Below are 16,229 nucleotides of genomic sequence, written 5' to 3'. Positions count from 1 at the left end.
GCCTTGAAGTCTAAGCAAATCTGGCCTCAACCTTTACTTCTCTACTCTTCCCAGGGAGGCTGTATTTGTTCGTTTGCTTGTTGTTTTGTTTTGTTTTTTTACGTGTGGTCACCACTGATTCTTTTTGCCCTGATAGGCACTGTTTCTGTGCCATTGTCTTTTGATTTCCATTTGTATTTGTGGTACTTTGACTGAAGACAGAAAGAGGCCCAGAGAAGAAATTCACATTGTGGGATGGCTGACAACTTTAACAATATCCTTTAGCTTTAGCTGATCAGGCCTTTGTTAGCAAATACCCACTTCCAATGACCCCTTGCTTTAGCCAACCGGATGTCATCTTGAGGGAACACAAGCAGGGGCTAAAAATGTGTTTTTAGAACAGGCTACTTGTAATTCTGCTATAGCCAAAAGAAAGATGTGAATCACATGGCCCATTCATCCCAGAGGATGAGAGCCCAGTTTTGGAGACCTGTAATCAACACTTGGCCTACACCATTCCCAGTCATGTTCATCAGACCACAGATGCTTGGACATGGAATCGATGCTTGTTCTTTTAAGTTTCAGGGTCATTTGTTTTGCAGCTTTGTCTGACACACACAAAACCTCTCTGTTCCTAAACATCTCTGACAATGTTAGCACCAGAAGTTTTGGCGTTAATCGTTCTTCTGCTGAGAAGTCTAACACCCTTTCACCAACTGCTCATTGCTTTCCTTCCATAACACCGAACTTCCCTCCATCTACTACCTCCAAGTACATATTAATTTGGATGTAAGATACATCACATCTCTCACTTGATGACATAGCTTCTGCTTGGACAAACTCCAAGTAGTGTTTTCATTTCAAGCCACTTTAAAGAATTTTAATAAACCGAAAGAAATGGGTAATTCTTATATTACCTGTGAAATTAATAATGTTCTTCCCATAGCCACCATCTGCTCACACTTCTGTCCAGCATCTCACATGCCAGATGTGCCTACTTCTGGGGAATTTTTAGCAGTGTTGTCAACAGGCAGCCAAGTTTTTCTGGTCTGCCCTTGCTGAGGTCATAGTTTCGCTTAGTGTTCATACTGACATGATGTTCAAATTGGTGGACATCCAATGAATTATATGACCTCTTCCTTTGCTCTGATCCTCTTACTTCTGGCCTTTAAACAAAATTATGCAACACAGTGTCATGTGTAGTTCTAGATCCTTTTGGGAGCCATCTTCTCTTCTGGGCTCTATCTTTAGTTTAAGACCTGTCATGTGCTTGCTTACCTCCTGATCCTTCCATTCCAGGTCTCTGCATAATCGCCACTATCTTTCTCATAAGTTCAATGACACAAAAGCTCCCATACTCCAGGACACTGGTCCAGTTTTACCAATCAGGGTTCTGAGCATGCATAACTTGGATTTTTCTAACCAGTCCAGGCAACATGGAAGCCTGAGGAACTCTCCTCCATTTTTATCCACACTGATACTGTTATCTTCTCCTGGGGTCCTGGGATCAGGCTCTGTCCTGCTTCTCTTGATTTACAGTGTTTCTCAGGAGACTTTTCGGGCCTTATGACTTGAATATTTGTCCCCTCTACAGAGTTGTCCTTTCTCCATGGTCTCATCAAACCTCACCATTCCCTATCATCACCAGGGCTGTGGGGTACCAGGCACCAGGGCTGTGGGGAGTCATTTTGTCTTCTTATGGAATTCTAATTGACAGTACTGAAGGACCTTCCAATGTCAACAGCGTTGAAGTCTTCACATGTCTATAGCATGGAGGGTATGATGGTGTCCCTTCCACGTGTAAATTCAAAATGACACTCAATTATTTCATAAAGTATACAACTGATAGGGAGAGAGAAATTGGAATTAGTTCTTGTATCAGTTACTGATGAGACCATCCAGGGTAAGACCATCTGATTATTAGAACCAGACAGTTTGCTTAGAGCCTAGTTTTCTTTGATTGTGTATTTAAGAATTCACTAGATCAAGCCGGGCGGTGGTGGCGCACGCCTTTAATCCCAGCACTCGGGAGGCAGAGGCAGGCGGAACACTGTGAGTTTGAGGCTGGGCTGGACCAACAGCCTCGAAAACAATACAGAGAAACCCTGTCTCGTAAAAACCAAAAAAAAAAAAAAAAAAAAAAAAGAATTCACTAGATCATCTTCATTTGACAATATCCTAAGCCAGGTTTAATTGGCTGCTGTCAGAGAGCCCAGTGTTGATCAAGCTGCCCTGTGCATGCCATTCTGCTCATCCTCGGCTCCTGCATTATTTGTTATATACCTGCTTACTCTAGACTTCCTCTTCCCACCTCCTTCAAGGTGCTACAGAGGAAAGACGTCTTTTCCTGCTTCTCTTTCAATATAAACCTAGTCAGGTTTGAAAGCTGCTATTTGACTTGTGTTTTTTGAATCTGACTGTCTCAAATTCCTTCATTCCCTCCTTCATAATAAACCCCATCTGATACACATATTTTTATCAAAGCTATAGTGCTTGGAGGAAGGGGATGCCTGTGGTGAGGAGATCTTCCTGGGGTATCTGGAATGCCAAGAAGTTGCATGAGATTGGTTGGGATGAGTCATGGAGGGAAAGGTGCCACCATGGGATATGAGACTTGTCAAGGAAATTAGCAATGAACAAACCTCTGACCTTTGTATAGTACTCTACAGTTTATAAAGCTTCAACATCATTTTGTAAACCCATCCTCACTAAAGGCAAGTTTACAGTATCCTAGTATTATTGTTATTTTGCAAATGAGAAATTGATTGTTTATGAATTAATGATTCTTAGATTACTCAGATGATGCTGAAAACTTGACCGGCTCAATGATTCTCTCTAATGTAATTTCATATAGGAGATCCACATCAGAGTTTGACTCATTTCACATGATGAACTTTTTTTAAAGGCAATTTTCATCAGGGTATAGTGGTGCATACCTAAATTCCCAGCATTATAGAGGTAGGTGTGAGTTCAAGGCAGTCTGGTCTATATACCACATGCAAATATATCAGCCTATGGAGACCATTCTCATTCAATCTGCCACAAAAACACTGATAAAAAGTCAATTTCCCTCCACATTTAGTAATTTTTTTTCAGAAATTTATATTTGTATCTTCAGACATTTAAGTGAACACACACACACACACACACACACACAAATACATGCATGCAGGCATCCACACATATATCCAAACTGAATATGTGGGAACTGCATCTTTGAAAGATGTTTTTGAACCCCAAACCTCAAATGATTTGTTTAGTTTTGGTCATCAAACAAGAGCACCTGTGTTTTTATCCCTCCATTTGGGGGCTGGTTTGCTTTTGCACAGGGTGAGTAATGTCTAGCAGAGCCTCCTCTGTTGCAATCCAAATACACTCACATTGTGCACTTAGACCCAGCCAGAGGAAGCCGAGACCCAGGAAGCCTGCCAGATGTTTACACTGCCTCTTCATGGAAAGCTAAGCTCTTTAGTTTTTGTGTGCATATGTATTGAGCTGTGGAAGGGATGTTTGAATAAAACCCATCCCAGGATAATGAAGGGTAAAATGTTAAGAGGTGCTGATGAAATATTCAGTTGATCTCTACTGAGTGATGGCCCGGCTCTCTGACAGCCAAGCAACTCTTGGCTCCTTGATAGACATAGGGCACAAGATCCTGGTTGTGGATTGACAGCCATGTGGTTCGCAAGAAAATCATAATCTTATAAGCTATGAATTTCAGCTTGGAACATAGAATCGGGCAGTTAGGGCTTGAGTCATCTTTCCTCTGGAGAAGTCACATCTGAACCCTTGTTTTCCTACGACTCGGGCTCACCTTGTCTTTGACGCCTGTTAGACATTAATCATACAGTTTGAATGAATTAGTCAACAGAGTGCTTGCCTCTTTCCAGAAGCTTGGTTCCCTCTTGGCTTTCTGGGTCATGGGATCCTCCTGGCACGGATGGTTTTGGGATCCACAGTGGGACCAGGCTTTGTCAGTACCACAGCTTTCACAGCCAGCTCCCCTTTTCTTGGCCTCTAGTTGCTTCTCAGAACTTTCCTCATCTTTTCTTGTTGCTGTGACAACTCAGGCGCCAACTGGAGAGGAGCCTCTCTCAATGTGAATAAACATGTTGATGGGATGTATGTAACTTGGATCAGGAGCTGTGGCCTGTGTAACTGAAGAAGAATTCCCGCTGAGTTACGAAATTAGCCACTGGTGTTTGGACACTTGGAGGTCGGAAAATGCAAGAGTGCATATTTCGGGGGCTTTTTTTTCTCACGTCCTTTGGTGCTGGCTTGGGCTAGACCCCTCACCTAAGAGGTTCCCTCTCTCTCTTTGCTCTGTTCCCTGCCCAGCCAAAGGACAGTACTGAGCAGAGGATTCCTGTTCAGGTGTTTCCTGCTCAGATTCGCCAGGTTCCATCTTGTTCCATTCACTGCCTTGCAGTGTGACCTTGAACATGTGCATAACTACCCTGAACCTTAGGAATGCTGAATGGGGTGATGGTTAAATACTTGAAAAATGGCTTCAAATCCTGACTCAAATGCTTGCCAACTATGATCTTGGACCATGACTGACCATATGACTTCTCTCACTGCAGGCTATAATAACTGTAAAAATGATGATAGATGGATGACTGGATGGATGGATAGATAGGTGATAGATAAATAGATAGATAGATAGGCAGATGAATGGATAGATAGATATATGAATATATAGATAATAGACAGATGCAGTGGGCCAATACTCAGTGTTAAATAGTACCCTGTTGTCACTATAACTACCATAGTTAATTCTGTTACCTAGTCATGATCTCTATCAGCCAAACTCAGTTTCTATTTTCTTCTTTAACTGTAAGTTGTTTACCCCTCCATCCCCTACTGCCAAATGTTACTGTCTGTGGCGGTTTGGATGAGAATGCCCAACCATAGGTTTGCACGCTTGAATGCTTAGTTCCCAGTTAATGAAGTGCTTGGAAGGATTAAGAGGTGTGGTCTTGTTCAATAAGGTATGCCACTAGAGGTGGCCTTTGAGGTTTCAAAAGCTCATACTAGGCTCATTCTCTGCCTCCCTCCCTCTGCCCACTGCTCTCTGTTGTCTACGGATAAGGATGTAAAACCTCTCAACTACATCTCCAGCACTATGCCTGAATGCATGCTGCCGTGCTCTCCACCATAATAATAGTGGACTAATATGGTGGGAATTCATTTCTATCAACAGTTTCAGGGTCTTGGGGCATGGCTTCTGTGTGCAGCTGTGATCCTTTAAAAGGAAGAGGAGGGTGGCTCTCACTCTCTTTTGGGGTGAAGGTTGCGACCTCATCATCATGCTACATCACAGCATCTACATCATAGCATTCTGCACCTCCAAAGGCAGAAGAACTCAGAGGCTCTTTACCCTCAGTCTGTGAGTTTTCCCTAAATAAATATTTGTTATTCTTCTACTTGGGCATTCACGGACTTCCCACCGACTACCCTCTAAACCTGTAAGCAATCCCCCAATCAGACACTTTCTTTTATAAGAGTTACCTTGGTCATGGTGTCCCTTCATAGCAATAGAACAGTGACTAAGATACTATCTCAAGGCATAGTAAATATGAATCAGAAATCAATAGTCAAGCCCATCATTTGTAGCTAGTTGAAAATAGGAGCTTTTCCTAAGAAACTTTTCTTTTAAAACAAGCGAACACCTGAAATTTGAACTCATGTCATGTCACAGTGTCTCGTAAATAACAGAGGTGTGATGGCAGCACAGGCAACAGTTTTGCACCTAACAGTACCTGTTGACTGAACACCTGTTAGATACATCTGGTTTCACAGGTAGTTTCCAACGATATGATGAAATAATTAGGCTTCATTGTAATCCCTTAGCTGATCCTTGCTTGCTTTCTCAGACTGGCAGTTCACATTGCTTGTCTCTTCCCAGCTTCGTATTTCTACCAGGTGACACCTACTGGATAGTAAATAAGTACTGGCTCCAATATAATTGGAGTCACACTTGGAGACTTTCAAATCCAAGGCCCTGGCCAAGTCTGCCTTTGCTGGAGCAGACAGATGCTTTCCTAGGACAGATTGACAACTTGCTGGATTTCTCCAGGGCATCTCGAACACACTTCTTTATGTGCTTGTTGGGCAGGTTTTGTCATTGTTGTATTGTTGCTTGTTCTTTGCTTTCATGGGGATTTTTCTGATAAGGTGAGAAAACCTACCTAGAATAAGACTTAGCTGTTCATAATTATGTCCAAGGCTCCTAACTTTCCATCAAGAATCCCTCTTCTTTGCCATATATTGAAACTGACTTTTTGGGAAAAACAAGGCCACTCAAGTAATTGAAGTGAGGGGTGAAGGAAACTCAAACTCACTTATTTAGTCATTTACTCTCTTAATTACCTGAAATAACACTTTGCAAGTGTGGGTGTTTTCCAAAGTTTCTCAGCTGCCCACAACTGGATTGTGGACACTGTTTAACTGATGAAGGCTCTGAACCACAGAAAGCAGACTGTATGGCAGGCACTGCAGAGGGAGAACTGAGGTTCAAAGGCAAAGCAGATGAAGCCCTAGACTCTTTCGCCAGCCCTTCCTGGCCATCCCAGGCAATCCTCTATTCCACATATGCTTATGTGGGCAAAGACAGCATTCTGTAAGTTGTATGTCAGTCAGCTTTGGCTTTGTTTGGGTGAGTGGTTCTGGGTTTTGTTTTGTTTTCACCACATGTTGTTGAACTGATCCGTGAGAAGTCTCCACTACTCTGACTAAGTTGTTACATGCAGAGCCTGGGACCAGGACAAGGCAGATGACCACAGTCTTCCCAGCCCTTTTCAGAGTTCATGTCCTTTCTGGCCTCTGTCATGCCCTCTCAAAGTGGCTGCTTTGTCTACATTCCTCTGTCTTCCTCTGTAAACAGGACACCCTAGCCCATCTATGCAACTTCCAAGAGAGTTTGTAAACGAAGAGCTGCTGTGAAGCTTTCCTTCCCCACTTGTCATAATGGAGTGCTGGCATAAGAGGCCAGGCTTCTGTTCATTGCTGTGCAGTTATTAATCCTTCTGCAATGGAACACGATTTTTCTGGAACTGGGGCTTTCATAAAAGTTACTAACAAAACCACTTTTGTTGCTTTCCTAAAGTGTTTCTCTTCCTCCTTCCTCCCTCTCTCCTTCCCTTCCTTTCTCCCTTTCATCCATTTCCATCCCTCCCATCCCATCCCTCCCTCCTCTCCCTCTCTCTCTCCCTCTCTTCCTCCCTCCCTCCCCCTCTCTCTCTTTTGTTCTTCCTTTCTTCCTTTCATCCATGTATGTATGTATGTATGTATGTATGTATGTATGTATGTATGTATGAATGTATGGGAGAGAAAAGTGCCTGCAAAGGCCAGAAGAAGGTGTTAAATCTCTTGGAGTTAGAGTCACAGACAATTGTGAGCTCCATGGCATGGTTGCTGGGAACCGAATTTGCGTCCTTTACAAGGATAACAAGCTCTCTTAATTGCTGAGCCATCTCTCTAGACCCAAAGGCAGTGCTTAGTATGACTTTGATCTCAACAACCTCTAAATTTTGTGATGTTTGAGGACTGTATCTTATTTTCAGTGCTAAAATTTTGCTGCATAGTTGATGACAAGACTATAGAACTTCCTAAATCCTAAAACTTAGTTTGTAAGACTTCATAAATCACGAGGAGCCTTCACCAAATATCTGCATTTCTCTCCTCTTCTGAGCACAAGGAAAAAGCACAGTACCCTGTTCCATTTGGCTATGGTGGGCTTCTAACTATTCTGGCCAATATGCCTTAGAAAAACAAGTGGCCACCAGTACAAGAGACCATCAAGGAGTACCTGTTTCTCTCACAAGAAGATGGCTGTCTGCCAGGGGTTCTTTGTCTAAGGCTAGTACCTCAAAGATTTCCTCCTTTCATGTTGGCATGTCTATTGGTGTTGTTTGTGTGGTAACATCTTGTTTGAACAAATAAAGCATGTCTGAAGATCAGAGATGAGGGAGCAAGCCACAGCCACACCTTACCTCAGCTTCACAGCTAAAAAGAGAACAAGTTCAGGAACGCTTTATTTTTACAAACAAGATACCACCACAGTTTGTGTAACTATATTGTTGCGGTATCACAGATGTAGCTCTTCTAGGAGACACCATCTTATTGCAGGCTAGTGACGCAGTTCACCACCTACGTCCGTATACGTCTTTAGTCATACCTAAAATATGTGTGTTTAGTGGTGTGGTAAACCGCCCTTTTATTACCTTATCTGTATGTGCCTCTAATAAGTCACATGGCTAATGGCGGAATTCTGTTTTCCTCCTACACTTCCCTATTTCCCATTTCTCTCTTCATGTAGGACAGGCTGATCTCAGACTTACTATATAGCCAAAGATGGCCTTAAACTCTTGATCCTCCTAACTTCAACTCCCAAGTGCTACGATTACAGGCATATCTCACCATGTCACCCATCATGCTTAGCTCATTGTCTACTAGTTTATTAACCATTGATAATTCTGGCCCCAATAATTTTTTGTTTTTATGGTTTCTGCCTGTCTGTTTAAAAGTCTATTTCAGGAAACACTAAAAAATGTTGATAACTTATAAATGGCAGAAATTTATTTATTGTAGTTATAGAGTTAAGGAAGGTCCAAGATGAAAGGGCCAGCAGATTCTGACTACACCCCGCCTCTGCTTGTATCATGGTACCTCAGCACAAAGGTTCAAAATATGAATTGAGGCAATACTTTCTGATTGCGCCTATTGCCAGATGGTGGTTTTTCTAATCCTAATGTTAGAATTTCTGCTATAAAGAAGAACTTTCCTTCCCCTGCCATTTGCTTGCTCAAATCCATATAAATTCATAACATTGGTTCATTTTTTATACTTCACTGGATTTTAATCTTTATGTATGTATTTTGATGACCAAGTTGTATCATTACTAGTTATCTTCCAAGTCTGTCACAAAAAAATCCATCTCTAAAAACTTGGTCCGGTCTACTGTGGCCAATTCTGGAACTCCCTCTTTCAGGTTCCTTGGTTTCAACTTTGTGCTCTTCAGTTTTAGCAAAACAGCTAGTGCTAAGGTCCTTTAGTTTATACTTGTTAAAGTCATGCATGCAAGGATGAATGAATAAATGAATATTATCCTTCATTTTCCATCCTAAACCCCTTTGTTTGGCATTAACCTCAACTAACAGAAAGAAAAACATCTGTTATCATCCACTGTAGGTTACTGTGAGTTTTGCAATAGGAGGGCCAAGTCAACAAGAGATAAACTATTGATGTATTTGAATTTCACATAAACATTTCCCTCAGCTTGCCTCATATTCTATGGTCTTTCACCATTCTCTGGAAGACTATGGTCTTGCTTTTCTCTATAGTTCTTCATTCATTAAGACTTTCTCTGCCCAAAGATGGTTAAGGGTTAGAATCAATCCTTCTAAGTAATAAATCTCATGGAAAAAAATCTGCACCCTTGTTCTAGGGACCTATGTTTTTCTCTTATCTATGCAAGGAGATTAATGACCTTGGGTAAGTGGCTTATCGTCACAGAGGCCATTTCCTTCATTCTGAATGGATATATTAGCATTGTGATCCAAAGATAAGCCAGGCTCCAATAAGTGACCTAAGAAAACTCATTTTGAAGCTGTATTACAAGTTTTTGGGTGCTTCCATGCCTGAGTTCATTGCACTTGGCATCCCACTTATCTCAGATGCTCTTCCTTTCCTGTACCATTTCTTTGCTGCCATATCCCTCCTATGTTTGCTCCAGACTCTGCTGTTTTACCCCTGGTGCTGTGAAGCCTTCTTCAGTGGCATGCTGTATGCCCCAACATCTCCATTTTGTTTGGACACAATAACAACAGAGAAAGTACAGAGTGACAGAAAGCCCCTGTTCACTAGCTGGGCACTGAACCCTGCCCTGCCCAATCCCACATACTAATTTCCCCTGGATGTGTCCTTTCACAGCCCTGGTGGTAATGAGAATTTATTTCTTTCTATAATAATGATCCTCATATAAACTCATATATCTGACTGAGAATGAATCTTTTGCCTCCCTTTACTCCTCTCAGGACATGAAGAAATCCAAGACCCTAAATACTTGGCCATAATTTGAATAGAAGGTATTCATGTCTGGTTCACCTAATGACCTTTCCCTAGATATAGAAGGAGAAAACTTTTATAGATGGCAATATGGACTGTACATGCTATAAAACATACAATAAAATAAAACAGAAGACAACATTTGAAGCAATAAATTAAAGAAGCCTATGAGACCATTCAAATTGTAACTTAGTTGTTTATTGCTAGAAAAAAATCATACTTAGCTATATAGTTTGTAAAGTTTTACAACCAGGCCTATTTTCTGGGTCTCCTCTCTTGTCCTGTGCCCAGTGCAACCTGGACTGCAGCTTCTTCATCTCTGCTCCTTTCAGCATTGCTCCTCCCCATTGCTCTGCCTGTCTCAAGAGGCTCTTCCTGCCTGAATGTCCTACCCTACCACCCCTCAGTGCTACATGGAAAGTTTCACCTGCCCAAGCCTTATTTTCTGTGGAGTCATTCCAAATCATCACCCACAATCCAAGGCTTGCTCTGCCCTGTTTTCTGCACATCTCCTGATGTAGAATGGACTCTGGCATTTCTGAAGGAAGGGAGGTGGGGTTGTGTGGCAGAGTTCTCCTGTGTTTACTCTCCCAGAAACAGGCTTAGAAGCTTTGAACACTGCATTTTCATATCATGTCCACAAGAACCTTTTGCAGGAAATATTACCCTTTAAACTACGGACACTGGAGATGATAGAATGACCAATTTGCCTGCAATCACACTTTCTTCAAGCAGATAGACTTTTACATAAGCCATACACTCTCCAATGTTCATGCCATCATTCTCAAATTGGGCAAGCATTTCATAGATAAGGTGGAGATCTCATACTTTTCTATTTCTCTTCATTGATGGTTAGATACCAGGATGCAGAGGCCATACTCTTGATTTTGCTATTTATCGTCTGAGTGTTCTTGATTAACTTTCAAAGCATCAGGCATCACCTAGTCTATAGGGTATTTCTTGAATCTCCCCCCATCCTAATAAAATGTCTTTTATGTGCCTTCCTGTTATAGTCTGTAAATATAACTAGTATTAATTCAAACAATCAGATAAATATTTACTAACCCTTTCTGTAGCCAGTGACTGGGACACTGTAGATACTGCATTAAATGTTCATCGAGTTAATAATAAAGGGAATACCAATAGTTGTTACCCTGTATAGGACTTACTTTTCTTACTGAAAAAGAAGTACTACATCAGAGATGGCACAAGCATGACATATATGCTGCCATTTCTACTTTTCTGTGTCCTTGACAGACATTGAAAGTCAATTACCTATTCCATCTTGGACACACTAAAACATCCCTTCTCATAGAAAGATGTTCCTTCTACCCATGAAATTATTACCATCTTGATTCTAGATATCCATCCCTTGGCATTCTCTGAGCCTGGTCTCGCTCATTTGCAAGGAAGTATAAGTATAAGATTCTCTCTCAAGGTGAAATATGTGGCAATGATGGATGACATTCTTGCCACTATGTCACTCCTGAATTTTCATCACAGCATTCCTGATCTGACAAGTGATTTAACATCTTGGACCAGGGAAGGACTGATGGATGAATTGGTCTTCTGTGCACGGCTGTTGGGCAGGAAATTAATAAGAATGCTGGCTGACATGATCTATGGGACTGTAAGCTCATTATGTCTGATTAACTTCCAGCCTTTCACTCCCCTCTGACAGCTACCGGGCCTCCAGGTTTCCAATAGCAACCTTTTCCCCTTCTTTAATTGATTGCTCAGTCTCCAGTCATGAAACCAGACCCTCCCACAGACTTGTCAGAGTGGGGGACCATTCTGCATCTTGTTACCTTCGCTTTTGTGGCAGTAGGAAGGTGAGCTCCTGCTTTGTCTAAGTGGTGTTGACAGTTGAAGCCCTTTGAACTTAGAAAACAAAATGTGAGGAGGTCAATTCAGTCCAGATGATCAGGCCCTCTTACATCTTTTTTAAAGATTTATTTATTTTATTACTTATGTGTACGGGTGTTTTGACTGCATGTAGGTGTGTGCACCATGTATGTGCCTGGCGCCAGTAGTGGTCTGAAAAGAGTATCAGATCCCCTGAAACTAGAGTTACAGATAGTTGTGAGCTGTCATGTGAGTGCTGTAAATCAAACCCGGGTCCTATGCAAGAGCAGGAAGATCTCTTAGCCGCCAAGTCAAATCTCCAGCCCCGATCGAATTGTTTTTATTATTCTTAGTAAACGCAAAATAATCAGATTATGGAATTTCCATATATGTGTACCACTGAACTTTGTGCTTCTAAAGCTGTCATCAAACATTGCTGTGAACATTCAGTATGAAGATGATGAGAAAAGTAAAAGGGTAGGCTTCAGAAATAAGGAAGACCTAATTCATAGGCATTTTCAGTGTATAAACAGAAGTACAAACAGAGCCAAGCCCTAAAGCATATATGCAATGAAATCCAAATATATATATTTATTTACACATGTACACACGATATGCACACACACACATACACACACAGAGAGAGAGAGAGAGAGACAGAGAGAGAGAGAGAGAGAGAGAGAGAGAGAGAGAGAGAGAGAGAGAGAGAGGATGCATCCTTTCCAGGTAGCTACTGTATCTTAAAATTGGACTAAGTTTCCTTCTATTCCTCAACACTACCCCCTACTGTCTCTATCATTATCTCAGTTTCTCAAGGGGGTTGTCTGTGTGGGCGAGGAGATGCTAAAGGTTGGGTCAGAGTGTCTTCCTCAATAGCTTTTCCGCCTTGGTTTTTGTTTTTGTTTTTTTAAAGAGAGTTTCAAACTGAACATGGAGTCCTCCTGCAAGCCCCTGGGTTCTGCTTGCCTTTGATTCCTAGCCAGTGCTGGGTTTATGGGCTTTTGCACCAGTGCCTGCAACTCATGTTCTTATTCATGTATATTAAGCACTTCATCCCCTGTCATCTCTCACTGGCCCCACAGAGATCTTTTTCCCCCTTTGTATCATATTTTGCTTTCTTTAGCTTGCTTTTCCTTGGTACTCTTCTCTTTGTGAAGAAGGACATAGGCTAGGTTTAAGTTTAACTAAGGAAGAGGGAGGAAATGAATAGTGAAAAATATCTAAATAAGTACTAGTGGAAGTTTTAATGATGAGCGTTCTTAGGGATGTGGTTTATGCACAAATCTACTTCAGACAGTTATTGACAGCTTTTCCCCCATAACCAGGCAAGCAAAGGCTTTTATTAACATTGTGGTATAGTGCAGAGATGGCCAAGCCACAAGGTACTTCAATGAAGTCTTCCTTGACTTCACACACAAGGCCCAGTTCTCTACAATATTGATGGAAAGAGTGGCTCTAGAGTCATCTAGAAGTCATAAAATACCACGAAGTGCTAACAACCATTGTCTATGTCCAAGACGCAACCATAAGGGAAGAAAATGGTGTGAGACAGGTTTTCGCTTTCAACTCTTATGGTTAGGTCTCGTTTCACTGAACTTTTATGAAAAAAGATACATTCCAAAATGTATCTCCCCTGCTAACTGGGAGGCGGGGAAGACTTCATTAGTGACTTAGTTGGTATTTGCCACATTCTCCCCTTGGCCAAAGATGGGATGAAACCTGAAAATACTCATCGACTGGGAGCAATTCAGTCATGAAGTTAATGATACTTAAAGGGTACCAACCAGGCAGACAAGTTTAGCCTCCTCTGGTCTCCCAGTGGCTCCATAAGAAATTGATACTTGGAATAGCTCATTACTCTGGGCAGAGTTTGAGGATTTCTGTCTTACAGTTAAAAAGAAAGCAAACGCCTGTGTTACTCACATTCCGATGTCTGGTCAGAAGTGATACATTCTGGGCTGAGGTTTAGTCTGTTTTCATGAATTTTTTCTGGATTCTAATTTCCACTTCTCTGCAGGATTCCCGGGTGCTGGTGCAGTTTCCTTTCCATGTAGCTCAAGAGAAGTCACTCTGTGTTTCTAGAGCTGTTTCTGCACATGAACACGAGATACATTTTCCACAGTGTCTACCCCCGAATCTGTTCATGACATTAAATGAACAAAGTAAGGTAGACCCATGAAATTCTATACATATACAAGGAACATTTGCCATGGGGATAGTGGAAGGGAAAGGGAAGGTCTAGTGTAGCTCAGCATATCAGCACCAACGTATCAATGTCACATTGATATATTCAATATATCAATTATTAGCCCTGTGCTAATAGCCTTACGAGGTAAGACTGGAGCTCTGACTAAGTAACCCACATGCACCTGTCCCTGCTCACTCCCTTGGAGCACATCTTCGTGGGTTTTGACAGCCTGCACTGAGAACAAGTCAATGTGAAAAGGTGACATCCTTCTTCACTTTTCATACAGCTCTGGGTTATCTGGGGATATAAAAGCAGCGATTTTAATGTCAATAGCATAGTGAGAACAAATCAATGTTTAATATAGACATTCAATGAATTTATCTACTATCTTTTCCATGGGTGGCCAAGCAAAGACTTGTCCTCAAATCTTGATGTAGAAGAAAGGAATGGTCAATACTTTTAGGCAGGTGTAGATTCCAATCTTGAGCAAAACATTTACAGGATATATACAGTATATAGAGACAGTATACTTTTTGTCATACATTTTTAGTTTCTTACCTTCTCACTCCATGAACCAAGGACTTCCAGAGCTTTGGAAAGAAGCATAACACCTTCCCAAAGCAACTTCCAATCTGTCCTCCCTGGTGGCTTTTTTGACAGCCTTCAATCACATAAGCCAGTCCCTTCCAATCGCTCTCTTTATCTTCCTCTTATTTATCATCTATCTATTTTTAGCTTTTATTTATCCACTATCTATCTCTATCTCAGTCTTTCATTTACCACTTATCTATCGTTGTCTGTGTGTCTGTCCTCTATCTAAATCTATGAGATGCTGGGAAGCAGGCTGAGTTAATCATGAAGCATCTGGTCCTGAATATTCAAGGGGCTGGGGCTGGAGTACGCTGGGAGGAACCATCCAAACATATTGAGAAGAGAAAGAGGAGGGGCTGAAGAAGAGAGAAAGAGGAAGAACACCAGCTTGGATTTCTCAGTTGCAGCTCACAATGCCAGGGGCAGGACAAGGCCTAGATAAAGCAGCAGTTGCAATAAGCAACAGTGGCAGTGGCCAGCTCCGGGAAGAGTTCTACATGGAACCACCACCGAAGAAGCCATTAATGACCCAGGCTCAATACCTAGAGACTAACATACAGAAGTAGAGTGGCAAATACATGAGACTGAGCCAACTTTTACTTAAAGAAAGTCAAACCAACAATATCTCCAAAGAGCAAACTAAATTGGAATATAGTCTCCCCAACCTATCACTACCTGCTGGATGGAGATTCATTAATAGTCAAACAGTCTATGAGAGCTAAGGAGAAAATGCAGTGTATTTTGTTCACATGTGCTTCACATTGTAATTCTGCAAATCTCCATAGGCAAAATGCAAGCTATTATACTTGCCTGGTAAAGGTCTTAGGTGCATGAAAATTAATCATTAATGACTCTATAAAGAGCAAATGAAAAGGCTGTCCTTTCCACACCAGCTTATTTCTATCACTCGAGCCTACTGGAGATCAGGATCTACACCAGGAAACCCTCGTATCACCATTGAGATAGAAAACAAGAAGGGAGGGGCACATCACCCCCTAGCCAGAGTGTCACAGTTCCTACCTCACATGCTCCCCACTTCCAATACTCATCTCTGCCACCATACCGCATCATTTCTTTTTTCACAGAGCCTTAAGACACTGTTATTTTATATGCTTACTTTCTATCTCTCAGAAAATGGCCCGACTGATATGTAAAACCCAGTTATATAACGAGTCAGATCATAACCTCCCTAAGGCCTTAGAAATTCAACTTTTATATCCCCAAATTAGGAGCATTTTTAATCAAAAGGAAAGCAAAAATAACTATAGAATATATTTCTTTCTGTAATCACTATCCACTGATATAATGAAGATCAAGCAGGCAGGCAAAGTGGCCCTAACCTCTGGGGACTAATACTATCTACAATTTACATTTAAAATCCCAGATTATTAACATTCTAAGTACTGTCTTTGAAATATTTAGACATAAAGATTCAAATATATGTTCTGTTTAATTTTTAGTATATTGAATATACTAACACATACGCACAGCTATATTTTTTAATGAAAAGAAAGAGCTATTCAAAGAACTAGTCCTTCTTTCCCTTACTTTGTCTAAG

At 41.4% G+C, this 16,229-nt stretch overlaps 1 long non-coding RNA gene across 3 annotated transcripts; it reads right to left on the bottom strand.

Moving 5' to 3' along the window:
• Positions 1-2,167: 2,167 nt before the first annotated feature.
• On the bottom strand, positions 2,168-15,032 carry LOC121144002. Of its 3 annotated transcripts, XR_005881333.1 has the most exons (4): positions 14,639-15,032; positions 14,262-14,377; positions 13,816-13,982; positions 2,168-4,137 (listed from the first exon to the last, which is right to left on the bottom strand). It is a non-coding gene; the product is annotated as an uncharacterized LOC121144002 (long non-coding RNA). The 3 variants fall into 3 exon arrangements; XR_005881335.1 differs by lacking the exon at positions 14,262-14,377 and having other exon boundaries at positions 13,816-14,029; positions 14,639-15,024; XR_005881334.1 differs by lacking the exon at positions 14,262-14,377 and having other exon boundaries at positions 14,639-15,009.
• Between the last annotated feature and the right edge of the window lie 1,197 nt (positions 15,033-16,229).

The sequence above is a fragment of the Mesocricetus auratus genome, unplaced genomic scaffold (genome assembly GCF_017639785.1).
Source record: "Mesocricetus auratus isolate SY011 unplaced genomic scaffold, BCM_Maur_2.0 Super-Scaffold_100014, whole genome shotgun sequence".
In the NCBI taxonomy this organism is placed as follows: Eukaryota; Metazoa; Chordata; class Mammalia; order Rodentia; family Cricetidae; genus Mesocricetus; species Mesocricetus auratus.
This window is presented reverse-complemented; position numbering and strand designations above follow the sequence as displayed.